This window comes from Macaca nemestrina, chromosome 5, assembly GCF_043159975.1.
Source record: "Macaca nemestrina isolate mMacNem1 chromosome 5, mMacNem.hap1, whole genome shotgun sequence".
Lineage (NCBI taxonomy): Eukaryota > Metazoa > Chordata > Mammalia > Primates > Cercopithecidae > Macaca > Macaca nemestrina.
In genome coordinates this window covers 22,454,128-22,478,801 of record NC_092129.1, presented here as the reverse complement: position 1 = coordinate 22,478,801, position 24,674 = coordinate 22,454,128, and positions in this window count along the sequence as shown.

Below are 24,674 nucleotides of genomic sequence, written 5' to 3'. Positions count from 1 at the left end.
GTAGTGAATAACGTTAATCCCAAATCAGTTGCTCAAACAGCGTGCTGGGAGATGCCCAAACTGTGCCTTCTCAGTTACCCCACAGTCACCATCACTTACAGTATTATCTCCTAAAAACCCTTCTCATTAACTCCTCTCCTATCACATCACTAAGCCTTGTCCAGGTTCTTGTCATGTCTCAGTCTGGTCACTACAGTGACCTCTGATTTGGGCTCCCACCAAAGTGCTTTGTCAGAAACACAAATCTCACATTGTCACTTTCTTTCTGTTAGTCCTTCAATGGCTCCATCAGCTTTCAGGATCAAGTTCAAATTCCATAGCTAAGTGGAAGTTCATTCATGGTCTGGCCACTTGCCAACCCCTTTCAGCCTCATTTGTCCTATTCCCTAGTGTGCACTTCCTTTGCTCAGAATGCTCAGCTTCCCTACTGTGCAGTGTTGTTTCATGCCTTTGGGCATTCCCACATGTTGTTCATTCTACATATCTCTCCCTCCTTTCTTGATTCAGCTGACATCTATTAATTGTTTTTTAAAAAACTACCTCAGGAATCACCTCCTCCAGGAAGTTTTTCTTGACACCATAGCCTAATTAGATGCCCTCAGCAGTGTAACCACAGCCCTCTCTAAGTGCACCAAACACATCAATTTTTCTATGTATTTATCTGAAGACTATAAGCTCCTTTAGCTAAAGTACCTTGTCTCATGCAGCTTCTTTCCCAGCACTTAGTACGGTACAAGGCATGCAATAAGTATCTGTCAAATAACTGACTGACAATGAAGAAACTGACTTAGGGAATTGTCCTACACATTCTCAAAATCAGATAATGTTTAAAAAAAAAAAAAAAAGCTGGAACCAGGCCTTGTATACTAGACTTCATTTAAGGTTGGAAATAAAAAGCTAAAAGGAGAGGAAAGATCTCCTGAAGAAATATATTGCCTATTCAAGCTAGAATACACTTTTAAAATAGGCCAAGAGATTTCTAGAAAGCAATGCAGTTAACTTTTTATTTAAACAGAAAATGTTCTTTGCTGTCTTGCATGTTTTTCTAGACATAAGTAAATGACTCATTCATATACAGAGGCTTACTGAAAATGTATTGTATTCAGAGGTTCTTTCTATTTATCTTATTGTTTGACCTTGATAGTAAAGAGCTATGCAATATTTGTAATGCAGCTAACCATGCAAAGTGAAAGGGAAAGTTAGTCAATTACTTGGTGAAGGAAATCAGCATAAATAGGCTTCATAATTCAAGCCAAAAAAAAAATCTTGATTTTTAAATAAATCATGGTATTTTAGACTGCATTATTTGAATAAGTTAACTTTTTAGTGGCAGAGGTGAAAGTAACTTCAAAAATCATTGTGTTTTAGCTTTGGAAGGTTTTGTGATTTTTTTCTCATATATTTAACATCCTTATTTGTTTTAGTTTGGTAAATACTAAGAGTAACTTGCTTCCCAGAGCATTTATTACTATAGTGCAGCCAAAGGCTGTCTGCAAAATGTATTGAATATTGGGGAGTGGGGGTGCTTAAAAATTGACTTTACATAATTAAGTTTAAATTAAAACATGAGTTTGTTCCTTGACAAATATTTCTTAAGCATTTACTATGAACCAGGTACTGTAATTGATCCTAAGATATAAAAGTGGTTAAGACAATGCCTTGCTCTTTCTCTTGCTTCCTCTCTGGCCTTGTGTTCTCTGCACGTGCCAACTCCCTTTTACCTTCCACCATGAGCTGAAGAACCCTAAGGACCTCACTAGATGCAGATGCCCAATCTTGAACTTTCCAGCCACCAGAATTGTGAGCCAAATAAACATTTAAAAAATAATAATAAATTACCCTGCCCAGATTTTTTTTTTTTTTTTTTTTTGAGACGGAGTCTCGCTCTGTCTCCAGGGCTGGAGTTGCAGTGGCCGGATCTCAGCTCACTGCAAGCTCCGCCTCCCGGGTTCACGCCATTCTCCTGCCTCAGCCTCCCGAGTAGCTGGGACTACAGGCGCCGCCACCTCGCCCGGCTAGTTTTTTGTATTTTTTAGTAGAGACGGGGTTTCACCATGTTCGCCAGGTTGGTCTCGATCTCCTGACCTCGTGATCCACCCGTCTCGGCCTCCCAAAGTGCTGGGATTACAGGCTTGAGCCACCGCGCCCGGCCCCAGATATTCTTTTATAGCAACACAAAACAGACTAAGACTGCCTCATATAGGTAAAACCATACAGTCCTTTTGTGACTGGCTTATTTTACTTAGCATAATGTTCTTAAGGTAAATCCATATTACAACATTTATCTGAGTTTCCTTCCTTTTTAAGGCTGGATAATATTCCATTGTATGTATATACCATATTATCTTTATTCATCCACTCATGGACATTTAAGCTCCTTCTACCCCTTGGCTATTGTGGACAATGCTGCTATAAACATGTGTGTGCAAATATCTCTTTGGCATTCTGCCTTTGATTCTTTTGGATACATACCCAGAAGTGAGATTGCTGGGCCATGTGGCAATTATCTTTTTAATTTTTTGCAGAACTGCCATGCTGTTTTACATACCAACTGCACCATTTTACATTTCCACCAACTGTGCTCAAGGGTTCCAGTTTCTCTACATCTTTATCAACACTTGTTATTTTAGCCCTTTTTTAACAATAGCCACTTTCATGGGTGTGAAAAATATTAACATAATCTTGACTTCAGTGCCTTGTGCCATACACAATACATAGCAGCTACTTTATGAAAGCTTATGGTTGAGATGTATTAAAAGAGTATATTTTCATAATGTGTTTGCTTTATAAAGTTGATGTTAGAGATCATTAATGGAGCCTATGATCTGTGCGTTAGGATAAAATAAGACACATCTTAGGGAAAAAAAGACTATCTCTGCTTTCAAGGAATTCTCAATTTGGTGAGCAAAACATCTATAACAACCAACTAAATCATCATATGATAAGTGCTACAAGGGAAGAATAAATAACATACAATGAAAATAGAAAGGTAAGTGTGATTCACTTTGTGAAAGAGTTGAGGAAGAAGAGGTTACAGAGAAAACTTCTTCAAGGATTTGATCTGACCTTGATGACTGTGGAGAATTTCACCTGGTGGAGAATGAGTGGTCAAGAGCAGAAGGGCACTCCTGACCAAAGTAACCAAATCCACAAAGGCCTGATGGAGAAGTAATGCACACTATGTTTGCAAGGGCGGATAGAGCTCAGGGAATGTGTGGGAAGTGCATGGGATAGAACTGATACAAAAGTTTATTTAACAACTACATTTCCCAGAGTTTAGCTATTTATAAAACAAAGAAATAAATTTTGCTTTATCTGTAGAACAATAGTACTACTTACTTAACATTGTTTAAAATGACTTTCTAAAATGTAAATGCCTATTTTGGCTGCATGTTAAGCAATAATATTCATGAAATTACACTTTTAATATGCTAATCACATTTTTCTAATGCCCATTAAAATAAAAATAAGTAATATAATTATGCAAATGCTTGGCACTGTGCCACTTAAAATTGTCTCTCATTCCACCAGGAGCATATGCTCCACACTTTGGGAAATACTGCTTTGCATTAATAATGGACATGAAAGAAACACCTTTCACAAACTTTAGTTTTCCAAATATGTGAGGAAGTAGTGAAAATGATGAAATGTTTTAAATGAAGCAATTTTGAAATTTCTGCTAGAAGCAAGCATGTAATGGCCGAAAAATGCTAGGAAACAAGTGGTCAGAGAAAGTTAGCTGAATAAGGTGAGAAGAGAAAAGAATCACATCATGGTACAGAGTAAAATGGTCTGTTTGAAGATAAGAATTTAGTAGAAAGAGCAGACTGAGAGTTAACCAGAAATTGATTTTTTTTTTTTCTGGCTAAACACTAGAGCTATATTGCCCATTATGTTAGCTAGTAGCCATATGAGGATATTTAAAATTAAATTTGAGTTAATTAAAATTAAACTTAAGCCGGGCATGGTGGCTCATGCCTGTAATCCCAGCACTTTGGGAGTCCGAGGCGGGCAGATCACGAGGTCAGGAGATGGAGACCATCCTGGCTAACACGGTGAAACCTCATCTACACTAAAAATACAAAAAATTAGCTGGGCATGGTGGCGGGCGCCTGTAGTCCCAGTTACTTGGGAGGCTGAGGCAGGAGAATGGCATGAACCCGGGAGGCGGAGCTTGCAGTGAGCCAAGATCGCGCCACTCCTTTCCAGCCTGGGCGACAGAGCGAGACTCCGTCCCAAAAAAAAAAAAAAAAAAAGTTAAACTTAAATTTCAATTCCTCAATCTCACTGGCCACATTTCAAGTCCTCAACAGACATATATGGCTAGTTATTACTCTATTGGACAGAGTGCATAGAGAATATATCTATTATTGCAGAAAATGTCCTCCAGCTATATTGAGATATAATTATCAAATATGACATGTGTACATTTAAGGTGTACAACATGATGTTTTGATATGTGCACACATTTTAAAATGAGTACCACTATCAAGCCGATTAACATCACATCACCTGATGTTTGCATATGTGCATGGCAAGAACATTTAAGTTCCACTCTTTTAGCAAACTTCAAGTATGCAATACAGCATTATTAACAATAGTCATCATGCTGTATATTAGGTCTCCAAAACTTATTTATCCTACGTAACTAAAACTTCGTACCTTGATTGACATCGTACTAGACTAATAGGATGCTGAGACTTCACATTGTTGAACTACAGGGCTTCAAGGAGAAAACTCCTAAAATTAAATTAAACATACAGAATTAGTTATATTTTATTTATCAGGGCAATTAGAGGACAATGCCTCAATTAATAGTGGAAACATGGCTTTCCTTAATCAGGAATAAGGCCATTATTCTGATAAGAGCTTTTGATGCCCAACTTGAGCATGATTAATAATGAGCAATGTAAAATGCTAAGTAATTGGAGAAAATCCAAATTCCCTTATGATATTGCTCAAATTCCCTGATATAGCTTCTTCAGAATGAAAATAACAAAAAAGCTGCAAAAGTGTGCCTCTAAGCTAAGAGTCCTACTATTGAAATCTATGGTTCTAGAACTCCAGATTTCTATTGAGTTACGTGTCAGGCCCAGGCCATCTCCCCGGTAGACAGATTATCCTAGCCTTCATTATGCTTTAAGAATTTCTCAGGCCAGATGTAGTGGCTGATACCTGTAATCCCAACACTTTGGGAGGCCAAGGTGGGAGGATTACTTGGGACCAGTAGTTCTCAATCAGGCTGGGCAACATAGAAAGACCCCATGTCTACAAAAAATAAAAATAAAAATAAAACTTGCCAGGTGTGGTGGCACATGCCTGTAGTCCTAGCTTCTTTGGAGGCTGAGGCAGAGACCTGAGCCCAGGAGTTTGAGGTTACAGTGAGCTATGATTGAGCCACTGCACTCCAGTCTGGGTGACAGAGTCAAACCTTGTCTCTAGGGGAAAAGAAACAAAAGGAAGAAGAAAGAAAGAATTTCTCCCATACATGTACATCCTCTAATATTGTTTTCAGCTTCTGGAATGTAATTTATGTAGTAGTATTTCTTGTGACCATGTAATCACTTCTTCTGAGCCTGAACTCTACTGTCAGTAAAAATGGAATATTAAATTAAATGATACAGCACAGAGAAAGTGCTTAGTACAAACAGAAAATGCCAACAAAATGTAATACATGTAGAAATCCTTCTCTATTACACTATAGTTTTCTAGTGGCTTGTAGAGTTGAAATTCAGTATCCCAATCTGTTCCTGCCACTTCACATGTGACCACCTGAGCCTCAATAGTGATCAATCAACCAACAGGAATCAATTCCTCTGTTCAGGACACCAGAGTCTGTAAGTGGCCCACAGACTTCTAACAAAACATAAGGCATGACCTCCACATTCAAAGAACTGAAATATAAGTGAAAATAAAAGTATTTCAAGGGCATTCACTAGTGAAAATAGTAAAATTTGTGGCTACCATCAATGAGGCTCCAGATAAATTTTGAAAGTCACAGTGAGATCGCTGCCATCTTTGGAAAAAATGGACCAACAGAGAACAGAAGGCCTCCAGGCAGCAGTAATATTTGAAAACTTACGGTGAGTATTACAATTTATTACCTTCCTTCCTAGAAAATTTTGGAATGAAGGTAGGGAGATCAGAATTCCAATATCAGCATTGGTGAGGGCTCAAAGCTTGAGATCATGCCCTCAAATTAGAGAATCACATAATTAATAAATGCAGTGTATAAGTGCAAGTGCTAGTTTCATTTATATACACATGTTTATGTCATTTTTAAATAAAGACCCCGAAAAAAATTGAAATATAATGCGTAAGAAGATGAAGAGAGAACAAAAGTGTTAGAAAATCTATTTAATGAAATCATAGATGAAAACTTACCAAGTTATAAGGGGATTTTCCAGTTTTTGTCAGCACTTCTCCTTGCTGCCACCGTGTGAAGAAGCACGTGTTTGCTTCCCTTTTCACCAAGATTGTAAGTTTCCTGAGGTGCTCCTAGCCATGCTGAACTGTGAGTCAATTAAACCTCTTTCCTTTATAAATTACCCAGTCTCAGGCAGTTCTTTATAGCAGCGTGAGAATGGACTAATACAGTAAATTGGTACCAGGTCGTGAGGTGCTGTTGTGAAGATACCAGAAAATGTGGAAGTTACTTTGGAACTGGCTAACAGGCAGAGGATGGAACTGTTTGGAGGGCTCGAAGAAGATAAGAAGATGTTGGAAAGTTTGGAACTTCCTAGAGACTTGTTGAATGACTTCGACCAAAATGCTGATATAGGCTGGGCATAGTGGCTCACACCTGTAATCCCAGCAATTTGGGAGGTCAAGGCAGGTGGATCACCTGAGATCAGGAGTTTGAGACCAGCCTTGCCAACATGGTGAAACCCCTACTAAAAATACTAAAATTAGCCAGTCATAGTGGCACATGCCTATAATCTCAGTTGCTTGGGAGGCTGAGGCACAAGAATTGCTTGAACCCAGGAGGCAGAGGTTGCAGTGAGTTGAGATTGTGCCACTGCACTCCAGCCTGGGCAACAGAGTGAGAGACTGTCTCAAAAAAAAAAAAAAAAAAAAAAGTTAATATGGACAACAAGGTCCGGGGAGGTGGTCTCAGATGGAGATGAGGAGCTTGTTGGGAACTAGAGTAAAGGTCACTGTTGCTATGCAAAGACACTGGTGGCATTTTGCTCCTGCCCTAGAGATCTGTGGAACTTTCAACTTGAAAGAGATGATTCAATGTATCTGGGGAAAGAAATTTCTAAGCAGCAAAGCTTTCAAGAGGAAGCAGAGCACAAATGTTTGAAAAATTTGCAGCCTGACAATGTGATAGAAAAAAATCCCTCATTTTTAGGGGGAGAAATTCAAGCCAGCTGCAGAAATTTGGGTAAGTAACAAGGAGCCAAATATTAATCACCAAGACAATGGGGAAAATGTCTTCAGGGTATGTCAGAGACCTTCACAGCAGCCCTTCCCATCACAGTCCTGTTCGAGTGCAGGAGGCATCCAGCGTGAGTAAAGAAAGCTTAGCCAAGAGTAACTGACATACTCTGTCTATTGGCAAATACTGGATAGAATGATAAATACTCAAATACCCTAACTGTAAAAAATATTCATATGTACCCCATAAATACATAAAATATTATATATCAATAAAAGAAAAAAGAAATATAATGCATAGAGATAATTATTAGGGTTTTTGGTTTAAAGTTCTGACACAATCTCTCTAAACATCCATTGGAATATTTGTAAAGACCTAAAAAGAATTTGGCATATATTTCTGAGACTACAGCCTAAAAATGGCATTCAGTTGATCTGCAGAATTTGAGAGGAATTTCCTCTAAGTGTACTACAGATAAAGCTAACTACATGGAGGTCCCATGCAATACCCACAGGATAACTGGGAGTGAGGAAACTTCACTACCCCCCACTGTTTAATTACTAGGTCACACAAACAACACCAATCAGAAAACTGGGCAAGTTACCATATGCCATGTGAATGATACTTCTTGGGATGCCAGAGTCCCTACTCCACCTCACTCTTCCTCAGAACCTCTCTTTCTACTGTCACACAGAAGCTATGCCCAAAATAAAGGGGCAGGATGAGAGAAGGAGTGAAATGATTTATGGATATATTTGGTTGCTTGGTCCTCATCAAGTATTTATGTGAAGGTATCAGGAACAGCTGATGACAACAATTATAGATTGAAGTTATCATGTATGTCATTTGTTCAGGTGTCAGAAAGCCAGTGAGCAGGGTTAGGGAAAGATCTCATTTCAGTTCATAGAACCACATGAGGAGAAAGTCTGCTAAACACCTAAAATGGAATTATGAATCCAATATTATTCAACTGCATTTCTGAGAAGGGCTTTTAACTAGTGCCCAAAGATAATGAGAGTTTGGCCAAGAGTAACTGACAAATTTGGCCTATTGGCAAATACTAGAATTGGATTGGATTCTTCTTCAGAAGTTAAGAATTTTGTAAAAAGAAAAAAAAAATTGAATGCTGTATTAGTCAGGATTACTAATTTCAAACAAGAGAAACCAAATCCAACTATCTTATGAAAAAAAAAGGATTTACTACAAGAAAGAAGGGGAGGTGAGCTTTTTCATGCATTATTGCATTTACTTATTCATCCATTCAGTGAGTCTTAATTAAACCCCTAGTATGTGCCAAAGACTGTACTAGGCCTTAGGAATATGATAAGAAAGAGGAAAGTCAAAATGCCTGCCCTTGCAGAGTTTACATTCTAATCAATATTTAATGTAATGTCAGTTAAAATAAAACCAACGAAGAATATTCTATCAGAGTAAGAGGATAAGGAAATGTGAAGAGGAGCTGCTGCTATGTTACATGGGTGGTCAAAGAAGCACTTTTTGAAAGTGCGTCATTTGAGATCTGAAAGCCGCAAGGGAACTAGATATGTAAATCAGAAAGAAGGGAATCCCAGGCAGAAAAAACAAGTGCAAAGGGCTTGAAATGGAAACGAGAGTACAGAGGCCAGAGTGGCTGCAGAGGATTACACAGGCAGAGAAGCAACAGATGAGGACAGAGAAGTGGACGATTCAGGGTTCGTGGCCATAAAGATTTCACATTTTAAACTAAATGCTATAGGTGGTCTTTGGAGAGTTTGAGCAACACGATTAAATTTATAATTTGGGAAACAATTCCGTCTGCTGCTTAGAGAAACACTGTGTGTGTTTGGATGTAAATGTGCATTTGTGTGACCCACATAGTGTTACACACACACACACATATATGTTACACATATATAGTGTTACACACACACGTTACACATATAGTGTTACATGCACACACATATGTTACACATACATAGTGCTACACAAACACATATATGTTACACATATGTAGTGTTACACACACACCACATACACATATATAACATTCTTACCCAGACTTACCCAGACTTCAGAAAGTGTGCTACTGAGAACAGTGATGGATCCTGAGGCAAGATAAATACTTGAATATAGCACAAAGTTCCTGAAAAAATGGACTCACATGGAAAAGATTAAAAGAAGAGAACGTTCTAGTGGAGCATTTCAGACTTAAGAACATGTTAGCAAGGTCATAAACTTTTTCTTTTCCCTTGAACTACGGAGAAAGTTACATTTAATGTAAAGTTTTCACCATTTTCCTATTTACAATGCTATTCCCTTTGGTTATGCCAAAATCTTCACAGAATCAAATAAAGACATGAGTGGTGGAGTGTGGAGAGTACAGAGACATGGTGGAGTTGGTCCTCATATTGGTTTCCACGGAGACGGAGCTACATTCTCCAAAAGAGATTGTGTCTAGGCATGTAAGAAACTAACTAAAAGCTAAGTGACTCATTGCTCATGGGGGAACTGGCAGCTACACAGGCTGCATATGAAAGAGAGGAGCAACTGTCAGATGGGGAACTCAGGGAGGATTTAAGACAACAACATTCTTCCTTTCTCAAAATACACTAGACTCAGGGTGTTCATTAGGGGCACTTTTGGCGTTTTGATGGGACCATTCTTCCTTTTATAAAGTTGTCCCACACTCTACAGGGTGGTGAGCATCCATGCTACCATCCAGTAAATACTGATAACTGGGCATCAAACTGTTTCAAATATCTCACTCTTAGCCACTACCTACTTCTCAAAAAGGCTTCTGTAAAATATACTTTCTTCCCTGTGGGGTTTCACCGTATCAAAGAGTATGATCATCTTCTCAAAGCGTCAAGCCCCTTCCCATGTCACCATTGTTGAGTTGTCAGGACCACCTAGAAAAGAGATAAGCCAAAGACAAATCAGCAGACTATGTGACAGTGGGAGAACCACCTCAGTTGGAGCAGCCAAGTGAAGTGTGGAGGCAGCTAATGTTCCTAAAGAGAAGCCAGGCAGGATCTCATTCATGGAGACTGATTGTAATTGCTAATGTGTCACCATTTTTAACATAATTGAGGTATTTTTAAGACGGAAAAGTCAAATCTTTTCAAATGATTTTTTTCCCCCCAGAACTAAATGTCTCTTAGTTGACAAGATAAAAGAGAATAATCAGGTGTTAGCACTGCTGCCTAATGAGGTCATTATGGAAATGTTCCTGAGTGTTCAGCAGAGTTGGTTAGTGTGGACATGCTTAGTGAAGGGTGGGAAGGGTGAAAAGAAAATGAAAAGTAGTTATTTTTCTCAATTACTTAACTGTTTCATCTTATTTTATACTACACACACAATCTTTTTCTCTTTACCAGCAGTAGGAAATTCTACTTTTAGAACTTCCAGAAAGAAACAAGTAAAAGAGACAGATAGACCTGTAATGCTATATAACCTTCACTCCATTATGTTTTTTTTTTTCCTTCAGAAATAGTAATGAATTGCTAAGAGAAAAATGTTCCCACTGTCCTCTTGAAAAAGCTTTTTATTCCTTGAAGCACAGTTGGGAATTATAAGATAAATCAAAGGGTCAGTGGGTGACTTCTTTTCTTAGAGAAAACACGTGTATGTGGAAGAATCAAAAGAAAGGAAACGACAAAGGGTAAAAAAGAACAATAAAAATATTTTGCTCTTTTATTTTAAAGAATGACACAGTTTGCATCTTCAATATAACATTAAAGCAGGTACGTGTGCCGAGATGCACACATTGGTCCATGAGCCAAGATGCTACTGATGGCACATTACTTCATGTACCCATATGGAGTCACTTAAGGAGAAAACAACTGGGGTAAGTGATCTGTTCACAACAGTAGTCACTGTAGATATGGCTGCTATTTGCTAATAAACTACTACAAAAATTCCTGAAAATGGGAGAGAGAGGATCAAAATGGGAAAGAGTGTACCTTTAGAACAGAGGGTGGTTGTACAATATGAGGATTTAATCTTTCTAGTAAAGATGTGGACATACAGAGCTAATAAATTCCTGCAGGCCTGTATGCAGGAAGGAAGGCTCACTCTATTCAACATTAGGCTCATGGCCCTAAACTGCCTGGATCTCTGGGTAAGAAAGGGAATAACCTGAACCACTGGGATTCCCTGATGCTTCAGAGAGAGAACTGAAGACATTAATTCATCAAGTGCTCACATAATTCTTGGGCTTGCAAATTATTTCTCAGTGATTACCAGCAAGGCGTCTGTGGGACAACTTACATAAATTAATGCTTCATTTAATTTACGTCTTTTTCTCTTTTAATAGAAAAGATTAAAAATCCTATAGTTGGCTGGGCATGGTGACTCATGCCTGTAATTCCAGCACTTGGAAGTCTGAGGCAGGGGAATCCGTCGAGCCCAGGAGTTTGAGAGCAGCCTGGGCAACATAGTGAGAGCCTCTCTCTACAAAAATATGTAAAATTAGCCAGGTTTCATGGTACGCACCTGTAGTTTCAGCTACTTGGAAGGCTGAGGTGGGAAGATCATTTGAGCCCAGGATATTGAGGCTGAAGTGAGTCAAGATTGTGCCACTGCACTCCAGCCTGGGTGACAGAGACCTTGTTTCAAAAAACAAAAAGCAATGGCAGCCAGTGATTTTGAATTTGGGGTCCCTATCTCCCATAATACTTAAGTATTTTCTAGAATGAGAACAATTATATCATGCCCAATTGTAACTTCTATTAACGTTTTCTAGAATATGTAGATGAAAAAAAGATTTTAAATTGTATAAATATTGACACTCAGCAGACCCTTTTATCTCCAGGTAACGTTAATCAGACTTTGATGGCTACTAATAACTAATGACCATGAATAGAAAATCTCTTGGCTGTATATTATATTTTGGTTCTTAGGATAAGTCAACTGAAATATAGTTTCAGTGACTACCTTTTAATAAATATTATTAAAAGGATTAGTAATGCCCTACAAAATATACAAGTGTGCTCTTAAGATATTTGCTTTTGAGAAGTCCACAGAAGTTACTAAATATTTATTACATCTGATATTTGCTACAAAAATTTGCAGAATTTGGACTTAAAAGGTAGCTTTTATCATTTATTGAAGCATAATTGATCCTCAAGTTTTAATCGGCATTAGCCATTATTAACGTGGATGTCAAAATTAAAGAAGGAATTCTGGTTAAGTGATTCTTACATTCCAGTGGTGAATTATTTAGAATGCATTTTTTTTATTCTCCCTCTGTCACCCAGGCTGGAGTGCAGCGGTGCAATCATGGCTCACTGCGGTCTTGACCTTCCAGGCCCAAGCAATCCTTCCACTTCAACCTCTCGAGTAGTGGGACTACAAGTGCATGCCACTACACCTGGCTAAATTTTGTATTTTTTTGTGGAGACAGGGTTTCATCATGTTTCCCAAGCTGGCCTTGAACTCCTGGACTCAAGCCATCCACCCACCTCAGCCTCCCGAAGTGCTGGGATCACAGGCATGAGTCACCACACCCAACCTAGAATGCACTTTTGATGGGGTCATTTCTTCTGCTTTAAAATAATATGAGTAAAAAAGGGTCAGTCACATTTTATGTCTCATATCCATCTGACATCAGTGGAGGAGTTTGCTGAGAGGTCAGCATGTTATACTCACATTATTTTGTTTGCTTATTTTTTTGTTTTGTGTTTACTAGCGTCTCAGCAAAAACTATAAACTTACAATGTTTAATTACTTATTTTATACAATTTATCCTATCAATAAAGTGCTTTAACTTTGAGAGTGTTTGGTCATATAGAAATTTTCTCAGTATTATTACTTTTAAAATGTAATCAACAACCACAAATAGAGCAACTGACTATGCAACGAGGAAAAATAGATTAAGCCCAATAAAATGAGAACATTTTAATAACAGTCTTTTTTCAGTCTCTGAGCCATAAAGCAGACGTTGACTCTCACTTTGATATATCCCATATCAGCGTCTTCCTTAGGAAGAGAAAATGCAGAATTTGATCTGCATCTCTAAATCTAGACAAATATTTTTAAAATGAAGGATTGAGCTATAAATATTGTCTATATAAATTCCAGTAAATGAACATATTTGCATATGGCTAATATTTGAGTTCTATATGAATTCTGAAACTTTGGCAGTATTTGTGTTTGCCAAGCACTGTTCTGTTCCAGTAGGCTTGCAAATTAAATATACTTCAGATTGTTCTAAAACAAAGGGGAATCCATTGTGAGTGTATCACGACCTTCTGCCCACCCCTATCAGTTGTTTTTCTTTTTTCTTTTGAGATGGAGTTTTGCTCTCGTTGCCCAGGCTGGAGTGCAATGGTGCAATCTTGGCTCACCGCAAACTCCACCTCCCGGGTTCAAGCAATTCTCCTGCCTCAGGCTCCTGAGTAGCAGGGATTACAGGCATGTGCCTCCATGCCCAGCTAATTTTGTATTTTTAGTAGAGACAGGGTTTCTCCCTGTTGGTCAGGCTGGTCTCGAACTCCCGACCTCAGGTGATTCGTCCGCCTCAACCTCCCAAAGTGCTGGGATTACAGGCGTGAGCCACCTTGCCCGGCTAGGAAAAGGCTTAAAATTTTAACCATTGTATTTACCACACTATCAGGAAAGTAAAGTGGAAACACCAGAAATGGGAGTGCAGACAGTTCTGTCATTAACTCACTGTGCAACCTTCTGTCATGCAAATGTTCTGGTGCTTAATTCCTTAGGTGTAAATAGATAGTTTCTATTCAATACAGCAAATTATGTGAGTGTGAAGATATACACATACACACAAGTGACACATAGAAATGCTAGATAAAATGTAACATCAAATAGTTCTTCTTACATATGCTAGAGTTCCAAAGCAAGAAAAAGATGTACGTAAGTACCAGAAACTACAAATAAACTTAAAATCAAAGGGGTGAGAACAGCTAAATATCTCTGAGGAGAGTCAGAGAAAGTCATAAGTGGGCTGGATCGAATGCCTGAAAGAGAATTGTGGCTGAAGCTGCATACCCTGTGCTTCGTGGGACCCTGGATCTTAGTTCCCTCCCTAAAGATTGGAGCCAGAAAGAGGAACCCAGCCCATGAAGCAGAAAAACTCTGCTCACTGGCCCAAGAACACATCATGGAAAGAAGGGTGACAGCACTGAGTGATGAATGGAAAAACAGTCACCATCAAGAAACTGAAACTGCAAGCCATGCATTGGTATTGGGTTCAATTTTTCATCACCTACATGTAATTAGACCACCAATTTAGAAATTAAAAATCAATATAGACATGAGTTATATAGATACATATATTTCCTACCTGTATCCATTGAGAGATATTGCCCAACAGCAAGGAGCACACCTAACACCTAGTCTTGCCTTTTGAACACCATTGTCTAGTAAAAAGAGCCCCAGATCCACACAGCAATGGCTGCTTCTGGAACTGGAATAGAGAAAATACAAGATGAGTCTAGAGCATCTTGTAGTACCAGAAAATAAAGAAATATTTGGGAAAAAAAAGGATACAGGCATGTCAAAGTGACATAGGGACCAACCTGAAAGAGCTCCCAATGGCTATATCTGGAACAACTGGAGCAAAAATATAAATAACATAATATTGGATTATAAGCCAAAGTATAAATGATTATACATGTTCATACTAATGTAAATAAATGATTGAATAGATAAATGAATAGGAAAGAAGAGGTTTTTTTACAGAAGACTTTAAATAATATATGTATGTAGATACTCCTCCCTCCAGGACCTCCCTCTAGGGTGAAGTGGATGGAGTGATTTGCATCCAAAGAAGAAAGATGGAAAGGAAAACACAGTAAATTTACAGTGGCAAGCAAGACCTTAATTAACCAAGTGCTTAATGTTAACATCACCAGTGATAAATCATTTGATACCACACACCCCTGATATGATGGAGTGAGAAATGGCACTCCACTTCTGTAATATTCTTCCTAGAAACTTACAACCTTCAATCTAATTATGAGTAAAACACTGACAAACAAAAAGTAGGGAATTCTATAAAATAAGTGATCAATGCTCTTTCAAATTTTCAAGGTCATGAAAGACAATAAAATAATGAGAAATTGTCACAGGCCTGAGGAGACTAAAAAAGCACGCTTTGTAGTATACTATCAGAGGTAAATACCTTACTGCCCCATAGAAGCGCCTCCACAACTCAAGACTCATAACATTTTTACAGAAAATAATTCCATCTGTTTATGAACTAGAGTAAATATTCCAAAGTATGTGTGAAAATTACCCTCGGAAAAGAGTTAGTACATTAAAAAGGGGGGTGGGAGAGAAATTACTTACACACCAGGAATTTTAGATACTACAATACTCTTAAAGGAAATCAAAATTAAGTTTGAATAAAAAAAACCCAAAAAAACAAAAAACAGAGCGACCAAGAAAAATATTTGTTTTAAAATGGCATTTAACAGGAACTAAATAATCTTTAAAAGTACTAAGGGCCCATGGATGCAAGGCTGGTTCAACATAGGCAAATCAATAAACATAATCCATCACATAAACAGAACCAATGGCAAAAACCACATAATTATCTCAATAGATGCAGAAAAGGCCTTCAATACAGTTCAACACCCCTTCATGCTAAAAACTCTCAATGAACTAGGTACTGATGAAACGTATCTCAAAGTAGTAAGAGCTATTTATGACAAACCCACAGCCAATATCATACTGAATGGGCAAAAGCTGGAATCATTCCCTTTGAAAACCAACACAAGACCAGGATGCCCTCTCTCACCACTCGTATTCAACGTAGTATTGGACGTTCTGGCAAGGGCAATCAGGCAAGAGAAAGAAATAAAGTCTATTCAAATAGGAAGACAGGAAGTCAAATTGTCTCTTTTTGCAGATGACATGGTTGTATATTTAGAAAACTCCATTGTCTCAGCCCACAAATACCTTAAGCTGATAAGCAACCTCAGCAAAGTCTCAGGATACAAAATCATGTGCAAAAATCCGAAGCATTCCTATACGCCAATAACAGAGAGCCAAATCCTGAGTGAACTCCCATTCACAATTGCTACAAAGAGAATAAAATACCTAGGAATACAACTTACAAGGGACGTGAAAGATCTCTTCACAGAGAACTATAAACCTCTGCTCAAGGAAATAAGAAAGGATACAAACAAATGGAAAAACATTCCATGCTCATAGATAGGAAGAATCAGTATCTTGAAAATGGCCATACTGCCCAAAGTAATTTATAGATTCAATGCTATCCCCATCAGGCTACCACTTTCCTACAGAATTAGAAAAAACTGCTTTAAATTTCATATGGAACCAAAAAAGAGCCCATATAGCCAAGACAGCCCTAAGCAAAAAGAACAAAGCTGGAAGCATCATGCTACCTGACTTCAAACTATACTACAAGGCTACAGTAACAAAAAGTGTGGTACTAGTACCAAAACAGATATATAGACCATTGGAACAGAACAGAGGCCTCAAAAATAACACCACACATCTACAACCATCTGATCTTTGACAAACCTGACACACACAAAAAATGGGGAAAGGACTCACTATTTAATAAATGATGTTGGAAAAATTGGCTAGCCATAGACAGAAAACTGAAACTGGACCCCTTCCTTACTCCTTATACAAAAACTAACTCAAGCTGGATTAAAGACTTAAATGTAAGACCTAAAACCATAAAAACCCTAGAAGATAACCTAGATAATACCATTCAGGACATAGGCATCGGGAAAGACTTCATGTCTAAAACACCAAAAGCAATGGCAACAAAAGCCAAAATTGACAAATGTCTAATTAAACTAAAGAGTTTCTGCACAGCAAAAGAAACTCTCATCAGAGTGAACAGGCAACCTACAGAATGGGAGAAAGTTTTGCAATGTATCCATCTGACAAAGGGCTAGTATCCAGAATCTAATATCCAGAACTTCAACAAATTTACAAGAAAAAAACAAACAACCCCATCAAAAGGTGGGCAAAGGATATGAACAGACACTTCTCAAAATAAGACATTTATGCAGCCAACAAATACATGAAAAAAACTCATTATCAGTGGTCATTAGAGAAATGCAAATCAAAACCACAATGAGATATCATCTCATACCAGTTAGGATGGCATCATTAAAAAGTCAGGAAATAACAGATGCTGGAGAGAATGTGGAGAAATAGGAACGCTTTTACACTGTTGTGGGGAGTGTAAATTAGTTCAACCATTGTGGAAGACAGTGTGGCAATTCCTCAAGGATCTAGAACCAGAAATACCATTTGACCCAGCAATCCCATTACTGGGTATATACCCAAAGGATTACAAATCATTCTACTATAAAGACACATGTACATGTATATTTATTGCAGCAGTGTTCACAATAACAAAGACTTGGAACCAACCCAAATGTCCATCAAGGTGAGACTGGATAAAGAAAATGTGGCACATATACACCATGGAATACTATGCAGCCATAAAAAAGGATGAGTTCATGTCCTTTGCAGGGACATGGATGAAGCTTGAAACTATCATTCTCACCAAACTAACACAAGAACAGAAAACCAAACACCGCATGTTCTCACTCATAAGTGGGAGTTGAACAATGAAAACATATGGACACAGGGAAGGGAACATCACACACCAGGGCCTGTTGGGGGGTGGGGGGCTGGGGAGGAATAGCATTAGGAAAAATACCTAATGTAGATGACGGGTTGATGGGTGCAGCAAACTACCATGGTACGTGTATACCTACGTAACAAACCTGCACGTTCTGCACATGTATCCCAGAACTTAAACTATAATAATAATAATTTTTAAAAAGCACCCTGCCACAGCCAGACTTCTCTGGCTGCTTGGTGCTGCCTGTCTTGGAGCCACATTATTCTCTGTGCATCTGAGTAACTCACATGAAGGAGCCAAACCAACATAATGTCACATAATTCAGAGGACTAAGCAGAGAAACATATTCTAACAAGGTTTATAGCCTCAAAGAAGAGTGTGTTAAAGGTGGTTTTAGATTGCAAAGTGATTCTGTGCTGTGTCAAAGATTCATGGGGAAGGCATTCTTGAGTCACAGAGGATCTCAACTTAAATGGAAGGAGAGTAGGAACCAGCCTAATTGAGGGAATAATAGGAGTTATTCAGCATTAAAGGAAGGCTGCTAGCAAAAGAAAAACAATTGCTAATACCTGATTTGATTATGGTGACTATTTCTCTCACCACTTTTTTGTCCTTGGCCTTAAATTTCACCATCCCGAAATGTTTAGTCTGGAACTCTAGAAGGTTATGACAGTCTTTAGATCACCATCCATAGCACTTGTCTCAGTCTGAAATGACCTGTTTCTTTTTTAGTTAAATATCATTTTTACTTTAATTAATAATAAATAATTGTATAGATTTTATGGTAAGCTACACTAGTTTTTATTGTGTTTTTTTAATACACACAAAATTAAATTTGCCATCTTAATTATTTTACCCTGTTTCTTCATATTTACATCTGCTTCTCCACTGTCATGTAAGTTCAGTAAGGTCCCTGTCTGTCTTGTTCTCCTCAGAACTCCTTGAACTCGGAAGTGACTGGCACACAATAAGTAGTAAATAAATATTTGCCAGATGAGTTAATAAATCTTTAGAACTGCTGTTTTTTTTTTTTTTTCAGATTTTTACAGACAAATGACCTAGGGTTAATTATTTTAAGTTGAAAAATATCCAAGCTAATTCAAGTAAAAGTGAAGTTCAAAATAAATTAGCCAGGAAATTCTTTAATCTTCTGTGTTAGCTTTAGCTCTGTGGCCCCAATCTCAATGTATATTCTTCTCATCATCACCAAAGGGAAAGTTTTAATTATTTTATCCATTTTTTCTTAATTTAAAGCTCAGTAAAACTTCAGTCTTTTAATATATATATAGCTATACATGTATATAAGGTATATATGTATATATAGCTATACATGTATATAAGGTATATATGTATATATACCATTGGTATATATAGCTATATATATACATATATACCAATATATACATCAGTTTACCATATATAGCTATATATACATATATACATATATACACATATATACATATATACATACTATATATACACATATATACACACATATATAGCTATATATATGGTAAACTGAAACTTTAGTAAAACTTCAGTCTTTCAGCATATATATATATATATTTGAAACTACACTTTTTTTCCCTCTTTTAACTACTCGGAGATGGTAAGATCTGTTTATTACTTCAAGAGATCAGAGATGGTAATATCGTTTCCTTTCTTCATAGAGCTATGAGAATTAATTTTAAGAAATAAATCTATATATATCTTTGATTATCCTGGTGCTGGGTACTATTAAAAAGCCCAAGATCCTGCTTAGATTTTAAATCATGTTGTATCTGTAATGTCTATAAAGGATGAATTATTCATTTAAAAAATAATACAAACTTAATTTTCAGTGTGATATTTAGGGAACTTGAATATCCCCAAACGACAGACTATTCAGGACCCAACTGATTGGTTACTTTCCCTGATAAATAGTAAAGGTATGCTTAGTTTACAAACAGGTTTATGTAGTAAGTTTACAAGCTTGTTAACTATAGGAGGCATGTGCCGGGGAATTTTTCTCATACTCGGGACTTTTTAGTAACAATGATGAACTTATTTTAAACTTCTCAGCATGAAGAGAAGGGTGGGTCATATATTGATGCTGTGAGAACCATTGGCCCAATACTATGTCATGATGACTTTCTGACGTGGTAAGATTAAATACCACTTCTTTTTGTCCACGCAACAATATGCTTTAAACTCCTCAGAATCTTCAGCAGGGGGTTAGTATATACCTCAACCCAGGAGGCTCTGGGGTAGTTAAGTATTTAATCTAAAAATTTACCCACCTATTAAGCCTTACAGGTGCTATGGTGCTGCATGGCCTTGTCTGCCTGCCCCCCCACTCCTTCCGCTTGCCTCTTTCTCTTCCAGAGTGCACTTAGTACCCACAAAAGAGAAAAATAAGTACCATTACGTGCAGGGGCCACGGCATTTCTTGGAAAAGCCTGCAAATGCCTACCAATATGCCACGCGCAGAGTGAGCATCTAATTATAGTTCAAACCAGGACATACTTAAGAGGGAAAAGGAACCCTAACAGGCAGGGTGGCCAGGACAGGAGTAAACTATACTGCCCAAACAAAGCAGAGTTCATGGTGTGTGATCACCTGAGCATGAACACAGTGTTGCTGCTAATAATGATGATGATAATCATGCTCTCGTAAGAATATGTGCCCAGTGTATTTCTGCATTTTACATTTGTTACTGATCCTGTGACGACTGTGGAGTTGCTGTTTATGTTACTCCTGTCTCACACTCATTTGGTTTAGCTTTAGTTAAGAAACATTTTCTGTCTGATGTAACGAAGTGTCATCCTCAGTCACAGCCCCAAGGGGCTGTTTCTGTTACTTATTTTCTGGTGACTGCTTTGTCACCAGCTTTCAATTTCACTTGCCAGAGCAACTTGTAAATATAACACCATCTGAGAATGTCAAGGCTTTTCTGTTTCTGTTTTCTGGAATACATCTATTTCTAGAAATCTATCTATAACCACCAGCATTTCAGTCTATTTTTTTAGCAGCCACTTGTGCTGCTGTCGACGTGGAGTTTTTGATGAACGGTGGCTTCATTTGGGTTTGCAGTTGCACATGACTGGGGACTGCCGACATTCAGGAAACATGAATCTGAGTCTTTGTGGAGCCTTTGTACCACCTTTCAAAGGAAGCATCTCCATCTTCAATATTTCTATTTGGTAAGAAACTTTTCTCAGTCTTTGTAGTTAAAAATAAATAAAACTTAACACCAGGATTATGTGGTTATGTTACTATCTAGTAACGTAGTGATTATGCACCTCAGGTTTGTATGCTTAAACTTGGGTTCTAGATTTATTAAAATCTACTCAGCCAGAATCTGCATCACCATTTTTGTCATTTTTGTCCCATTACCACATTTTGTCCCATTACCACATCGCCTCAGTTTCCAGTCTAGTAAAATGAGACTTGAGTCATATTATTCTTCTTTAATTTTAATGAAGCAGAGCACTGAGACAATCATTTGTGGGGCGATTCTGACCAAGGAAATGCATTAAAATTTCAACTTCCACAAACATAGACATGCAGATCAAAACCAAAATTCCTTTTATTCACTTCCTGGAACTTCTCAAAAGATTTGACCATGTCTTTTGCTCTTCTTTCACCTTAGAGAAGGATTCTCAGATCATCTGCAGCAAATAAAAAGCTGGGTGAAAGTTTAGTGACACGTCCCAGAGGTTTACTTTTCTGGGCCTATTATTGTTCACTGGCTTTGTAATTTCCTTTGGTGTGGAAGAAAGAGCATATACACAAAGTTGGCAGAGTTCTAGCTCTGAGGCATTGTCAGACTCATAGGAAGGAATAATCATAATCAAATTCCTTAGACAACTCAGCTCACACTTAGTGAATGCATATTATAGACTCTGCTAAGAACTTTACATAAGTTATCTCGGACTATAGACTCAATCCTATGAATTAAGCATTATTGTTATCCCTATTTTAAAGATGAAGAAATTGAAATTTAGAAGCCTTAAGTAAATTGCTCAAGGATATACTGCTAGTAAGGGGTAGGGCCAGCATTAGGCAAAGAAGCAACTTGGCTCTATACAGTCTGTAATACTACTCTCTGTACTCTTATGTATTCCCCACTATAATAGGAACAAATGTAATGTGCTGTAGAAGAAATAATAAACAACATGAATATGCTGAGAAAAAACTTTAAGTAATACTCTAGTTAGGAAGAAAAATGATCTAGGCAACATAAATTTAGGGAAAATAAGACTTCGTTTGGTTTTAGGATAGGATGCCTGCTGGGCACACCAACAATGGACAATTGCGAGAAAAATAGCACATAACTCAGAAAAACAGGAGTTTGTTTAGTTTTAGAATATGATGAGGAAAATGGTCCTATTGGTTTTTGAAAAGTTATGCTAGGAAACTGTGCAAGAAAATATTTTATCGATTTATTTACTAAGTCAGAAAATATTTATTGAATATCTACTATGTACCAAGAACTGTTTTACATGCTTAAGATACAGGGTGAAAAGTCAAAGTCTCTGCCCTAATAGAACTTAATTTCTACAGAAGTAGACAGATCATATATAAGTAAGCAAATAAAAACAAAATTTAGATAGTAACTATTGAGAACTGTGACGAGTTTGGGATTGTCACCCTGCTTGCAAGCTAACAAGTTAGACTGTCACTGTTTCATGGATACTGGCAGAAAATGTAAAATTTTATATTCAGGTAGGAGAGGAGAATCAGCCTTCCATCAAAGGGGCTTTCTTACTTGTCTTTTCTCAGAAAGATCCATTTTAGCACACAATGCACAAGAAAGTTGAGGAACAGCCGGGCGCGGTGACTCAAGCCTATAATCCCAGCACTTTGGGAGGCCGAGACGGGCGGATCACGAGGTCAGGAGATCGAGACCATCCTGGCTAACACAGTGAAACCCCGTCTCTACTAAAAAATACAAAAAACCAGCCGGGCGAGGTGGCGGGCGCCTGTAGTCCCAGCTACTCGGGAGGCTGAGGCAGGAGAACGGCTTGAACCCGGGAGGCGGAGCTTGCAGTGAGCTGAGATCCGGCCACTGCACTCCAGCCTGGGCAACAAAGCGAGACTCCGCCTCAAAAAAAAAAAAAAAAAAAGAAAAGAAAGTTGAGGAACAAAAATAGACGTTCTTAGACCCTTCCATGCCTTCATACCCCATGGAAACTGTGCATAATCCCAGGGGCACACATACCCAGTTTGCTCTAAATGAATTAGTTCGTTGTTTTTCAGAATCCAAATAAATCCCTTTGAGAAATGGATGGAAGCTCTGGACCATCTCCCACAGAAAATTGCATATACATGTACTCATAATGTTTCATGTAATTTTAGAGAATACAGACCACCCTGAATCCCATGCATTGAACTCAATTAAGAAACCCTGGCCAGATCCAACAACATAATTTGAAGGTGAGGGAATCAGACACAGAGAAGTTAACCGATTCAAAACAGCATAAGCTAGGTAGCTGGAGAGAATATATGCAGAGCCCTTGGCCCAGGAGAGTCATTTTTAAAAAGGCTCCTTTCCTCCTGCCCCTCTCAGAATTATAGGTCTAGTTGTTTTTTTTGTTTTTGTTTTTGTTTTTTTCCAGAAGTAGGATGATAATCTGAATCTCCTGAATTTCTATTAAATAACAGTTATTTTAAAAATAGACAGTTCATTTAACTTATCCAAATACACCAAATATCCATGTTTGTAACCACATCTTTAATTCATTTGCTTTTTGACATAATATAAAAAGAGGCTTTTTCCATGTGTCCTAAATATTGAAACTTGCATTCTAACGAAAAATTTTTTAAATTGTATTTTAAACTATTAATAATGATATACATTTATGGGATACAAAGTGATGCTATGATTTATGAACAAAATATGGAATAATTAGCTCAAGCAAATTAACATATTAATCACCTCAAATACTTATTTTTGTGGTGAGAACATTTGAAATTTACTCTTAGCAATTGTGAATTGTATAATATGCTATTGTTAACTATATTTACCATGCTGTGTAATCTGTGTAATAGAACTCAAAAAAAAGTATTCTGCCTGTCTAACTGAGATTTTATATTTTTTAACCATCTTATATGGTTTGACTGTGTCTCCATCCAAATATCATCTTGAACTATAGCTCCCATAATCCCCACATGTCATGAGAGGGACCCAGTGGGAGGTAATTGAATCATAGGGGCAGGTTTTTTCTGTGCTGTTCTCATGATGCAGAATGAGTCTCATGAGATCCGATGGTTTCATAAAGGGAAGTTCCCCTGTACCCACTCTCTTGACTGCTGTCATGCAGGATGTGCCTTTGCTCCTTCACCTTCCACTATAATTGTGAGGCCTCCCCAGCCATGTGGAACTGTGAGTCCATTAAACCTCTTCTACTTTATAAATTACCCAGTCTCTGGTATTTCTTCATATAAGCAAATGAAGTATGAAAATGGACTAATATAGTAAATTGGTACCAGAAGTGGGGTACTGTTATTAAGATAACCAAAAATGTGGAAGCGACTTTGAAACTGGGCAACAGGCAGAGGTTGGAACACTTTGGAGGGCTCAGAAGAAGACAGGAAAATGTGGGAAACTTTGGAGATTCTTGTTGAATGATTTTGACCAAAATGCTAATAGTAATATGGACAAGGAAGCCCAGGCTGAGGAGGTCTTAGATGCAGTTGAGAGCTTACTGGGAACTGGAGCAAAGGTGATGCTTG